This window comes from Ptychodera flava, chromosome 22 (genome assembly GCF_041260155.1).
Source record: "Ptychodera flava strain L36383 chromosome 22, AS_Pfla_20210202, whole genome shotgun sequence".
In the NCBI taxonomy this organism is placed as follows: domain Eukaryota; kingdom Metazoa; phylum Hemichordata; class Enteropneusta; family Ptychoderidae; genus Ptychodera; species Ptychodera flava.
Genome location: NC_091949.1, coordinates 852,498 through 867,074, shown reverse-complemented (window position 1 = coordinate 867,074; position 14,577 = coordinate 852,498).

Sequence of the window (14,577 nt, the reverse complement as noted above, 5' to 3'; positions counted from 1 at the left end):
CTGGTCAGATTTGGAACGACGGAGAACTTAAACCCGATCTCGATACATTTATTCACACAGGGCCAGTGGAAAATTAGATGTCACATTTGGTATAAAAACTTGCATAGAAGTGTATTGCAAGAAATCCCATTCTTCTGATAGTATTCAGTCACGGTCACGGTCCTTTCCAAGGTCGGGGCATCACGAGGGAAAATGAGCAGAGTAGGTGACTTGTGAAATAAATCAGCATGGGACTTGTCAGGATTTGTAAGGTCAAACACTGCGAAAGGATGGGGAATCGGAAAGAAGACGGGAGAAGACGCTAGGGAGAGTGGAGAATGGAAGAGGGTCCGGGAAAGCCTGAGTTTCAAGGAAGGTTACTCTATCTGTTTACACTCACAAGGCGTTTTGGACAAAATCGAGGACAGTGAACTGATTACACTGGTTATAAATAAACCTAGAACATGCACTCGTTTATTCCGGCTTCACTTTGTGAAAGAGAACGGTGTCAACTGACACAGTGTCTCAGTCAAAATGGATTGATCATCGTCAAATCCTTCGTTTCAAGGGCATCTATAAGTCATCAGAATTTCAATTTATAGTAACACAACCACCACCACAACCAACAACAACAACAACAACAACAACAATAACAACAACAAAAACAACAACAACAATCATAATTATCATCACCTTTCGTGAAAATAGAAGAATACATCACCATCGCCGTCGTCGTCGTCGTCATCATCATCATCATCATCATCATCATCATCATCATCATCATCATCTTCATCATCATGTTTTATTGAAGAATTCACATGTACATGGACGATTTGTAGTATTGGTGGGACACTTGTATCCAGCAGATTTGCAGCCAGGAATTTTAAACTAGGGTACACTCTGTCCCACTACCGTTTGTTTTTTGGAACATTTTGCACATTTTTGGGACAACATGCATCAGTTTTTAATCAAATTTTGTATTATATTTTACTAAATTAGTTTCACAAAACAAAATTCAAGCTACCAGGACTGCTTCACTATGCTTAAATTTCAGTCAAGGAGTCTAATTATAGCAGCTGGTATACCATATCTGCGGCAATTCAGATAGCTCAGTCAGACTACAAGCAAGTTATACTATAATGTCAAGTGCAGCGTTTTAATAGCTAATCTGTGCTCCGAAAGAACGAAAATATAAACCGCAAAATAATCATGCAAAATGGAGGTAATCGTCAATATCAAATATTACTTCATGACTATACACAAAACGCTGTGCACAGTAGACTCACAGGCGCTAGGCGCCGGAGGTGACCCGCAGTAAGTAACATGTAACAATGTTGGAGAACGGGTTCGATTTTGGGGACATTGTCGCAAGGGCGCGTCCTGGCTGCGACACTGTATCAAGTAGAATCATATTAACTGGCAGATCATGACTCATTTACAGTCAATAAAACGGAGCTCTTTTCTCTACTTCAGTTGAAACGCAAATATCGTCCTGGCGGAATTGAACAAAAAGTGGACTCGGTGTAATGGTGTAATAAAACGAAGATTATCATCTTGGAGAATCCAGTGTACGGTTTCAAGTGGTTTGAGCATTCGCATGCTGGGCTGAACAATTGACTGAATATTCTTCATCTTTGGTTTCACAGTTTTATGTCATCGTGACTATAACAACTGTGTCACATTTTATGTCACAGTGACTATAACAACTGTGTCACATTTTATGTCACAGTGACTATAACAACTGTGTTAAATATCAAGTCGTTTCAAGTGAAGAGAGACATGTGGCCATTGAACTTAAAGTTAAGACTCAACAAACCCAATTAATGCGTTATAAAATCGACAAAAACCTCAACGAGCTTCTGTTTTAGCTCGAAAAAGATTAAACAAATTGCAGAAAAATGATCTAGTGTTCTATGTCACATCCAGTGGTTAGACGACGAAACTATAAATCGTACAGCGGTTTTCGTGTGACATATCTGCGAAATGAGATTAGCGAATGGAGACTACTAACAGTACAACGACCGTCACAATGGATGTGATTTCTGTGTGAGTATCGGAAGTTGCGCGTTGTCAACTTGGCTTATTAAACTTTTTGCCTCGTGTTCGTTTGTACATGCCTCATTGAATTTGAAAGTAGCTTTCATTTGTTATTAAAACGAAAAGGATTAAGGCATTGTTTTTCCAAGGTTCAAACTCCGTTGATTCAGATAGCGAACAATCAACATTCAGATGATTTGGGAGTGGCAGCATTGAGCATGTTTTAAAAGCTTCGAATTTCTTGGCGGTTGTCATTCGTTGGTGTACCTGTTAGCCTTTGTTTTTTAAATTCAAATTAATTTAAAGAGCCTCTGTCGGTATTATATTTTAATGCTGGCAAAAATTGGAGTTTCCACGGACACCTTTTTTCATCCAATTTGACAGTGTCCCCCCTTCTAATGCAGCTGTCTGGTCCCTCAGTGACCGGTATGAGATCTACACAGACACCCCTTTGCCATATTGATGTACACTGTGGCATGAAGAATACGAGAATTTGATGAATAAGAAAGTTGTGATACCTTTCTATAATTAACCTTTATTTAATCAGCAATGATTATTGTGTCGTCATTTTGACAGCATCATTTTAACTGTCCCATTTATGAGCGAATCAGCCCTTTCTTCAGTAGTTCCTGCCGTCTGTATCCTTTTCGCCTTTGACAACCTTTTGATGGGCCCTGCAAACATAAAGACTAACTTTCTATCAGTCTGATACCCGTCATAGGTCATCAGCTTTTATCGGTCTACCTGACCAGATTGACACATTGACTCACAGTCACCTGAGGCGAACTAGGCGAGGCGAATTAGGATTAATCAAATAAATATGATATTTATAATATAATTATTAATTTATTAATATTATCAATAAAAATCATTCGGGTATTGCATCAGGATTGTGCTTCTTTTCTGTTCAGTAATACTTGATAAAATCATTGAACGTGTCTGAATTACACTTGACAGCAGTTTACGGCGCGTCAATATAGTGTAAGGGGTGGATCATTTGATATCATGGAGTGAGCTTGGAAAAATGTCTCTGGAGCATTAAATTGTTTCTTCCTGCTTCACCTAGAATTATTTTTTTCATCTCTATGAATTCTGGCATCTTTTTCCCCTGCCCCGCTCAGAAGAATCTTTTCTGGCTCTGAAATGTAAATATTTGCTGTTTTTTTTTGTTAAGATGCTTACCTTCATATGACATGACAAAACTGTACAATGAAAAAATGTAAAGGAGCACAATAGTTTACATGGAACAATGGAATACTTGAAAGTCGGAAAGAAAATAGAAGCATCCTTTACTACAGCAACGTTGCCAATGGAGACAAATAAGAAGTCATCGAGGTCTCAATCTCTATGGAAACCACTGCCACTGCCTAAGTTTGTTCTAGGTAGTAGGCTAAAACATGTGGCACAAACCGACTAAGGGTTTGAAAGACTGCAAATGCATTAATCCATTTATTTGGGATTGGTAAGCAAGGGGTGTTCCCCTTCTGATACAGAAAATTCTGAATTTGACACTCTAAAATGGGGTTATCTGGTGGTTGTTTTGAGTGTTTTTAACACAGTTGTGACGATTCAACATATATTTATAACGAAATGATTTCCCATTGTACCTTGTTAACTGAGACAAGTGAATGGCGCCGTTGGGTGTGAGTGGTGTGTGTGTCGCTCTGCATATACTCGCCGTATTTTACCGTTTGGCTATTCCTGAACCCCTTACTCTGAGGGAATTACATCCATCATCTCTGACGGAGTATGTTCTGCTCGGAAAAGAGACAAACTTAACGAGCATTTCCAGTAAACTGGAATTATACAAGCTCTATGGTCCGACTACAGTAAACCCGAGACGAGCCCGTACAGTGAGTACACAACGTAAACATGATGGTCTTACCCTACAGCTAATGGTTACAGATATTCTGCTCGCTGGTGATATTTCCACAAACCCAGGGCCACAAAAATCCCTGTGTACTATTTGTGCAAAAACTGTTCGGAAAAATCAAAAAGGGGTCCAATGCGACATTTGTGACGGCTGGGTCCATGCTCGCTGTGCGTCCATTAACGATGCTGAATACGAACACCTGTCAAACTCAATGGAATCTGACTGGTTTTGTTTCCGTTGTTCGTTACCACGCTTTCAAGATTCTTACTTTCAAAGTGAAGATACCACAGATACTCTCCCTGATGTTTCGTTTGACCAGTCGCGAACTGAAGATGATGATCCCCCCGTGGCAAACATTTTCAAAACGCAGCTCGGCAAAGGCCTCCATTTTTGCCAGTGGAACATACGTAGCCTACTTAAACACTTTGATTATGTTCGTCATGTTCTTGGTAAAGTACATTTTGACATTATTGTTTTTAATGAAACTTTCTTAGATGACACTGTTCCGGACTCAGAAATCAATATACCTGGGTATCATATTATTAGAAAAGACAGAAATAGAGACGGCGGTGGTGTTTTGATGTACATAAACACGTCTCTTCACTACGAGGTGTGCAATACTCGAAATTCAAATGTGGAGTCGATCTGGGTTAAGTTGATGCTACCCGCTACAGCTCCTATATACGTGTGTGGTGTTTATAGACCACCAAATGCTAGTCAAGTTTTCTGGGATGATTTGGAGTCTCAGTTTCAAAATATTTCCTCTTCTATGAAGGAAATCTTTCTTCTTGGCGATCTAAATTGTGATATGCATAAAAATCGTCAAGAATCCAAATCACTTCGTGATTTTTTCAGTCTCTTTAATCTCACACAGATAATTTCTAAGCCAACAAGGATCACCGAATCCAGTGAGACTCTTATTGACATTATTGCAACTAGCCATCCTGAAAATGTTGCTTTTAGTGATGTAATTATCGATGGTACTAGTGACCATTTTATAACTTGCTGTACTAGGAAACTAAAAAAGCGAATTCGTCCCCCTAGTAGACATATAAAGTTTAGATCATATAAGCATTTTGATGATGCAAGTTTTAAACGTGATCTGGAAAAAGTTCCATGGTCAAGTATTGAAGCCTATGATGATATCAATGATGCATGGGCGCATTGGCGTACACTTTTTCTTGATGTCTGTGACGAGCATGCGCCGTTTAAAGAGCGGCGTTTTAGGGGTAGTTCAGATCTGGAATGGTTTCGTAATGACGAGTATTTATCAGCATGTCATCAGAGAGATTATTGGAAAAAACAGCATGCCAAGCACAAGACATCGGAAAAGTGGGCGTCGTATGTTATGTGGAGAAATAAGGCAAATAATTTGGCAACAAAATTGAAAAAGGAACACTATAGAAACGAAATAAAGAAGAATAAAAATGATGGCAGTAAGCTTTGGAAGACCATTCGAAACTTATTGCCTGGTAATATATCGACTGGACCATCAAATATCAAATGTGGTGATGATATTATTGCGGATGATATTAAGATGGCAAATTCTTTTAACGATTTTTTTGCCAATATTGGCTTGAAACTTACAAATTCTTTTGGAGATTTAGCCAACAACATCCTATCAGCTGGTCACAAAAATTCGAAAGTACGCAAGTTCGTTTTTAAAGAAATTGATCCAACTTTTGTTTTGGACCAACTCAATAGTATATCAATTACCAAGGCAACTGGTCTTGATTCCATCCCGGCAAAATTACTCAAATGTGGAGCTCCTATCATATATAGGTCCCTCACTCATTTATTCAATATGTCACTACGTACTGGAAAAATTCCTGACCAGTGGAAAATGGCCAAGGTTACACCACTTTTTAAAAAGGGTAGCAAATCTGACATGAACAACTATCGTCCAATATCGGTGTTGCCTATAGCTACAAAGATTTTGGAACGTGCTGTTCATTCTCAACTTTATAGTTATTTAAATGAGAATGGCCTCATATGTGACAACCAATCAGGTTTTAGGCCATCACACTCTACCGAAACTTCCCTTTTAAATGTTGTCGATTATATTCTCTCCAACATGGACAGTGGAATGCTGACAGGTGCTATTTATATTGACCTATCAAAAGCTTTCGACACTGTCAATCATGTGTTGTTGTTGGAAAAGCTGTCAAAGTTTGGCGTGAACGGTCTTGAACTTGATTGGATGAAAAACTATCTAGCAGATCGCACACAACGCACGAATATAAATGGATCTCTGTCAGAAGCATCACCTGTCCAAATTGGAGTGCCCCAAGGCTCGATTTTAGGGCCACTTTTCTTTTTGATGTATGTAAATGATCTGCCATCTGTAACTAAATTATGCAAAGTGGTTTTATATGCTGATGACACCGCATTGTTTTATGCAGCAGATGACTTACAAAAAATACAAAACTCGTTACTCAGTGATTTTATATCAGTTAGTAAATGGATGGATACAAACAGATTAATCCTTAACGTTGACAAAACTAAGTCCATGATTTTTGGTACACCTCAACGTCTCAGAAATAGAAATTTAGTTTTGAAATTTAATGATATCGAAATTGATGTTGTCAGTCAATTTAAATATCTTGGTGTTGTGTTAGACCAATATTTAAACTGGGAATCTCATGGTAATATGATTGCCGAATCTGTATCGAGACGTCTTGGAGCCATATGGCGTATACGCAAATTTCTCGACCAGAAAACCTGTGAGTTGATGGTGAAAGCGTTAGTTTTTCCATTGATGACGTATTGTGGCGTTGTCTGGATGACGTGCAGTAAAGGAATGCAAACAAAGATTCAGAGGTTGCATAGTAGAGCAGCCAAATTAGTTCTTGGTAGGGGAAAGTTTTCTTCGTCATCATTGGCCTTATCTCATCTAAAATGGCATCCTATAAACCATCAGTGGAATATACAGTTAGCTGTGATGACTTGGAAATGTTTTAATAGATTTGCCCCTCCATATTTATCTACTGATTTTCAAGAGCTTATTTTGTTAAGCGCTTCCAGGCGTTTTACAAGATCTACTGTTAGTGATAAATTAATTGTGCCCATGTCCCGCCTACAGAAGGGTAGAAACACATTTCTGAATAGAGGCACAAGACTATGGAATACTCTACCCTCATATATAAAATCTCAAAAAGAACTTTGCAATTTTAAATCTTTAGTGAAGAAATATGTTTAATTTGTACGCTTTGTGTTTTTAAGTCTCGTCACTTTTGATGTACTTTTGTCAATTTTATTCATTCTACGTGTCTGTTTTTTATTTGTTTGTTGTGTACCTTTTGCTTTTTATGCAGGACGTCATGGGAGATCATAGAACACCTTGTGTGGGAAATGAATTGACTTATCCTGTTTAAATAAAGTAAAATAAATAAATAATAATAAATAAATATCCCAACTTGAATTGGAAAACTTTCTATTTTTTCACTTCTTAATGCAAACAAATGGAAATTAATGCAAATAATTCAAAATAAAGATTCGGCATATTACATTGTTACATAAGTGCTTGGGATTTCTAATGTTTCAAAACTTAATATGATACATTGGTTCAAATTCAGGGTATGGCTATTCATTTGGGAATGCTGCTTCTATTTGGATATTAAGAGGTGTATCCTATGACATGCTTTGAAAGACAAAATAAATCATAAATTAAGGATGTTATTAAGTCATTCATAAGTAGGTTATGATGACAAACTGAATTGAGTATTCAAGATATGCGTTCAGGTGCAAGAATGAGAAACTGTAGCAAGTACAGTAAATGAATATAATGCCACTGAAAGTTTCAAATTGAAACACTGGGTACATGTAAAACAACAGCAAAAGTTTGAGTCAAAATATTAATCTAATCAGGGCATTAGTGAAATAAAATGTAATGAATTCCAATGTTTTGAAAATTTAGTGATCAAAGGGTACGCTGAAAATGAAAGATGTTAAGACTGAACGTGAGATGTAACATTTGACTAACTTTTCCTTCATCTGTGTTGTTGATAACCTTATCTTAGGATTGACAGCCAATATCTCGCGACAAATTGAACCATATTTTACCGCTTGTTTTCATATTTAGCGCTTCTGTGATTAAATTTACCATTTTGGTTTTTACCGCAAGCAATGTTGTTCACAGTGACTAGTGGGTGGTTTTTCTAACACTCTCAATGCCCGAGCGTCCCTTGAAAACGTCTGAAATGTATGGGTTTAAGTAAATATTATTATGTATAGAGTTTATGACGAATTGTGCATGCTGGTCAAGGGGAATAATACTGGTAATTCGTTGTATTCGCAAAAAATGTATCCAAGCCTTTCGTAGGTAAAACTCATTACTTTTCTGGAAATCAAATGTCACAAAATGTGAGAATATCGCAATTTTAATGCGAAAAATGGATCAAATTATGGTAAATCTCATTTGCGTGCATCTGTTAGAGTATAAGCAGGCGTGCAGCCAATTAACGAAACTGATAAATATTAGCAGTTATGTAGTACCTATCTGCAGATGACCATTGCTAGCTCGGCTGTTCACAATGACCAAATCTGTGAATTTACGATCAAGTTGGTTGGTTTCAACATTTTAGATAAGTTTTTTTCCATCGAACTTTAGGTTGGAATGATTCAGAACAATTTCAAGAGCGAACACCAAAAATACTTGATTTTATGTTAAAAATAGATGAATGACAGTTTTTTGTGGAAAGTGTTCTCTACTTTTGTTAATTTGCTTCACTAGTTTATCTCTAAATTACCAGGGAAATGACATATTAGCGGCGATCACAGGATATCTTGTAAGAAGGTCACTCATGAGCAAGACTTTCATTTTAACCACTACATCACTCGCTGTCGGGGAATCACATTTTGAGCAATGGGCGTTTTCAGACACATAGTTTGTGAACTGTGATTGGATGAAATAATCTCCAACGATAATCATCATGCATTTCAAAGGCCCAATCACAGTTCCGAACTCCTGACTCGAATCTAGAGGGACAGTGTGTACAGCCAATCCTTGATTGCCTGGAATGAACCACTTTTTATTTGCTGATTTACCAGCTCTGCACCTGTAACCTCCGTTGTTGCACGTGGGTCTCTCCAGAACTCCCGACATGCAACATTCTGATACGGCATATACTCCATTACACCCACTGCCGTAACATATGGGAGTTTGACCGTCCAATAACTTTCCGTATTTTGTATAGTACGCGGAGTCCCGAATACGGGGGACGCGCGACGCGCAAATTTTCAGGGGTTTGTAGCAATGGTTCTACTCCGGAATAAAAAGGACGCGATGCATACGCCGTTCTACATACTCAGTACGCCCAAATAATCACGTGATGCCGGTACAAACAAACCCACATGTGTACTGAACGCGTATGGAAATACACGTACGTCTGTGCGCGTTTGCGCACATGGCTTTGTTTGTACCGTGGTCGATTCGAATTCCGGGTTTGGCCTATTTTATTTCAACAATCGCGCGCGTTCCACTCATATCGCGCGTGCCGCATCCCTCAAAATTTACCATAGAATTAGTTTATACGGGCGATTAATGGAGCGAGGTGTATAATAATAGGGTTATGCACAAAATACAGCCCTGTATGGACTCGGGCTCAGTGAGTGACGTATTGGACTCGCCTTCGGCTCGTCCAATACGTCACTCACTGAGCCCTCGTCCATACAGGGCCGTATTTTGTGAATAACCCTATATTATACAACGACACCACGCTGACTTTCGCTTCTATATTTTGGACACTATTATGGTATAATAATTGATGATTTTTGCGTCCCAGTTCACGGCATGGACGCTGTAAATTGGAGTTCTCTACCACGCATACTATCTTGCGAGACACACCTGAGTTTGTGGAAGTGACATAGCAGGTTAGCGACACTATCACATGGTCAGGGAACTGACTGTTCACGCGTGCTTCCCAGTAATTTCGAGGTAAGAATTTTCTCAAAGAACTGAAACATTTAACTTTGAAACTTTACGATAATCCTTTGTTCCTGCTTTTAGAATTCCACTCCTGAATAGCGTTTTCTTCTGCCACATTGCAAAGCTCGAAATGTAGGCTATGTCACAGTGAAAGCGACTAAACCAAGGAGTATTTAATCTAACCTGTAGAGGGGTCGTCTAAATTTACATGAAAAATTGAAAACATTCATTTTTTACATTTATACATGGTGTCACTGCTCCCAAAGGTAATGTTTGTGCTTTTACCTTAACTTTCCCCACAACAAATCTTACATTTAGAGCGGTAGGTTCAACTATATCGAAGGTTGAGTACAATCACTGCAGGCTATCTGTTACCGAACGACATTTAGTTTCTACTATTGTAGTTCTGGTTATGCAGCGCTCGTCCTCCTGTGTCGAGCTAACAATAGGCAGGACATGTTCAGATAATAGAAAAACGATTTGAGATTTTCCGAGAAAGTGAGAACTAATTTATCGCAAAGTATTTGTCACAATACTGATATACACTTGCAAAATCTGGAAAAAATGACCCGTAAGTGAGCGCCAAGTTTGCATGCATGTTGTTCTATTCATTGACGCATTGCCATTGTTTTATGACTGTAGAATGAGTAGTTCCGTTTCTAAGGAACATTAACAACAACAGCAACCACATCAATAACAACAACAGCAACAACAACAATAATACCAATAAATACGTAAGACTAAAGATATTTCCTTTTAAATCATTCGTGTCGTTGATATGAACCTTTTAATTCTTTGTTTGACATTTCATGTCTCCATTGGCATGTATTTTGTGTGCATATCGGCACCTGATGTGATTGTTGCCAACCACCACGTTAATACCTGTAAAACATCAATAAGAAATAACTTGAATGGATAGTTCATACTAAACACTTGTGTAAAATTTAAAAGATAATCGTCCAGATCGTTTGTTGATGTCTCGAAGAATAATGGTAACAGTTTGTCGTTTGCGTGAGAGTAATAATGTCCCTTCTTACCTTCATAATTTGCTGCTGTTTTGTTGTGGAGAAGAAGATAGATAGAATACTTTTACATAATATCGATTTTATATAAAAAATAAACGCAGTCCTTGTTTTGAATCAAAATCTTTACAGTTGCCCAGTGAACTTCCACAAAAAGAACTCTCTGCAAATTAGTGATGGCGTCATTTTAAAACTTGACCGAAACTGTCGTATTGTGTTTCAATGTACGCATCTGCAAGGTACTGCACAGTCTCTCCGGCACTACACCGTCAGTACTTCGCCGAGATTGTAATGGAACAGTGACCAAAACAGTCGAAACATCGAGAAAATGTTCTATCAAATGTACACTTGGCTTAAAAAAGTGGCCGAGTAATAGGGATTTTACATGAAATTGATAGATAGCTACAATTATGATAAATTATATATCAAAAGAAAGTTCTCTTCAAGACCAATTGATTGCATTTTGTTTGATGAAAATTGGTTCAGTACGTGCAGAGATATGTCCTGTATGTTGAATTTGAAAAAATCAGCTTCCTATTTAGAAATTATGCCATGGTAGACACCTGTAGTTTTCATTACAACCAGGTGACCCCATATTGAACATTGTTTGAGGAAACTAGAATTGCAATTTCTAGTGCTTTTTCCAATAACTCAAGCATTTCTTATTGAAAATTGATGAAATTTTTTGTGGATATTGCTGATAAAATGTTCAATGGTTTTCAATTTTTATAAATGAAAAATATTATTTAGAATGCTGTTTACAAGGTAAACAAATAAACAATACCTGTAAACAATCAAATGATACCTGTGACATTGATCACTGTATGCATTATGTATTGTGAACATCAACAGAAATATGATAATCATATTCCATCATATATTACTTTGCATATATGAAAAAAGTTATTTAGATTTATGTTTACAAGGTAAACAAATAAACAACAATACCTGTAAACAATCAAATGATACCTGTGACATTTTAGAACTTGATTTAAATTTAACAAAATATTTTTTATATTTTTTTTTAATTTGAACTTCGGAATTTTTTTTTAATTTTTTTTGTGTGATTACAACTTTTATTAAATGATTATGAAATATGTCTGATTAATGTAGATTTTAAGTTTAACAATTACAGAGAACTTTTCCAAAAAGTCAAAAAAACTTCGTTCTCAACCCTCTTTCTATGCCGTAAAACAGCAACACGCATTTATAGAATGAACAACTGCATTAAACTGGATGCAAAATTACGCTGCCCCGGAAATATCATAGACCCTCGAAGTCAGCGGTCCGAAATACAAACAGTATAAAAACCAACTTTTCCAAAGTCCGGAACACCATCGATGAGGAAAGAACAAATTAATAATCTACGGCCTTTTTCTCCAGAGAGAACTAAAATAGTCCCCTTCTCGGGAACTAAAGATCGAAACTAAAATTTCAGTATAGTATCGGCAAAGTGAGGTGCACGTGAGCAGTTCAGTATGGTATCGGCAAAGTGCGGTGCACGTGCGTATGCCTACACTGCTGGCTTGACAACTTCTCAGTGTCTACCGAAAAATATTACCCGGAAATCAAACTACTTCGAACAAGATAACGTTTGAAAGGGTAAAGTATAGAAATATATATCTAGATCCTTGCGTTTAATAAGAAATCAGACAAATCTAGCTGCAAAATCGTGAACGTCGGAACTCAGCTTAGACCTCCTAGTCCTAACACAGAACATGCCGCGAAGCGCTGATTACTTGTATGTGATTCCTGGGAGTGCCCGAATGTAAATTTGGGGTGAAACCATGCTCGCTAAAAAGGGCCTTAAGCATCATTTTTCGCATCGTCAGACTTGTAATTATTGCAGAATTACAATAAATATTTATCATAAAATTAATTTTTGGGCCGAACGTTTAACCCTTTCACCACCATGGTTTGTCCCAAATCCATTGTTTTCTATGGTAAAGTTGGACCTGTACACAGGGAACTGGGGGTGAAAGGGTTAAGGAAATCAAGATTTTCTTTCAAAAAAACACAAACAAAACACAAAGTTTGATCATTGATTGAGTTTTTCTCGGCCGATTTTAACGTTCGCCCCCTCAAAATGAAGCCCATGATCTCGTATTTCGTACCACCCCTAAAAAATAGTGATGCGATCGGAATAAGTCATGCGGAGAGCCTATCAAAGAGGTATATATTCGATCTCTTTCGCGGGACATTTGAGATCACGGCACAACGCTCATAATGGACGCCAAAATCGTCGGTACGCGTGAGTTTGTAGTCGTGCTGCTTTGCCATTTATCGTAGTACAAAAGTGAAATTTTCCCAAAATGAAGTTAAAATAATAATCTTCAACACTACAGTTTCATTTTCTCTGATTATTTGGTCTATTTAAGAATTAACACGAAAGTTCGGACTTCAACACGAATGTCATGTGACCTAAAATCCCTACGAGTAAAAAAGAAAAAACATCTTTAGTCTTAATCACGCGGCGTTTATTTCCATCTAATCTTCGATCAAGAAAGTCTGATGTAATCCTAGCTAGGTATCATTGATCATCTGGACACTCTTAATTCTAATGCGTTTGGTAAGTATTTCAATACTGTGCCGCCACATTCACATCCTGAAATCGTATCATATTAAGTATGATAATGAGGTATCTTCAGAGGCTTCAAGCAGATAATACTTTGGACCTGCAAATTTCAATGGTTTGAGTCACTGGAACCTATAAATGAATACACTAACACACTCCAGGTTTATAAAGAATTTTGCAATACGTAGACATCCATGGTGATATGTTTATCATATCGGTCTCTTAACAAAGCAGATGACAGATGACCGAGAAATCTCTTCAAATTTTGCATATTGAGTGATTTTATTGACGATAAAACCAAATTCTTCGAAGATTTAGAAATGTAATCGTGCGTTGTCTGTCACTTTTAACACCGCGAAGCACATTGGTGATTGTGAGACGCCCCTTGCCTCGAGTGAGTAGGGAAAGCGCCGCCAGCGGCCTAAAATTGTCAGGTAAAATTTGAAAATTTTGTCTAAATTTCGCTTATTTCTTGGCCAAATGGGACTGAAAATCGTTCGAACATGGTCCTGACGGCAATACTAATGAAAATGAAGCTAACTTGAGGGTTTTCGCCTTTCTGCCTGCTTCGAGCTTGACGTTAATGGACTAAAATGTACATTTTACCCATTTTTCGCGTAACGGTCAAAATTGGCCTCAATCGGAACGGTAAAAGGAGTTTTTGGCATAAAGTTTGATGTAGGTTATTTTAAGGGATCGCCCATACACAGTGACCAGAATTTTGGTATTCATCAAGAACTAAAGCAAATGTCATTCTTTTGGAGACATGGAAGAGACATGGAAGAACAAGCGAATGTAGTATTGCACTCATCATATAAGATTAAAAAAATGTATTAATATTGTATTTTTCTGTTTTCCTGTTGAAAACTTCTTCAACGAATAATTTAACGTTCAGGTATTATTGTAACTGTGAAAACAGATATTTCCAACGTGCTTTTTGAAAGTTTCATCTCAGTTTCGGCATTGTCATCGTAAACAACGAAATGTATCATATTTACAGTATGATTATTTATTCGGAAAATGGTGTTATTTTATCGAGTAAACTTTAAATTTTCCGCTCCAGACTCAAAGAAGGGGAATGTTACCGTAGTTATAAGCTAGGAGGTTTCGTAAAGTTGTTTGAAGGACCGATTTTACACTTTGTAATGTCATGATCAAGTACAAA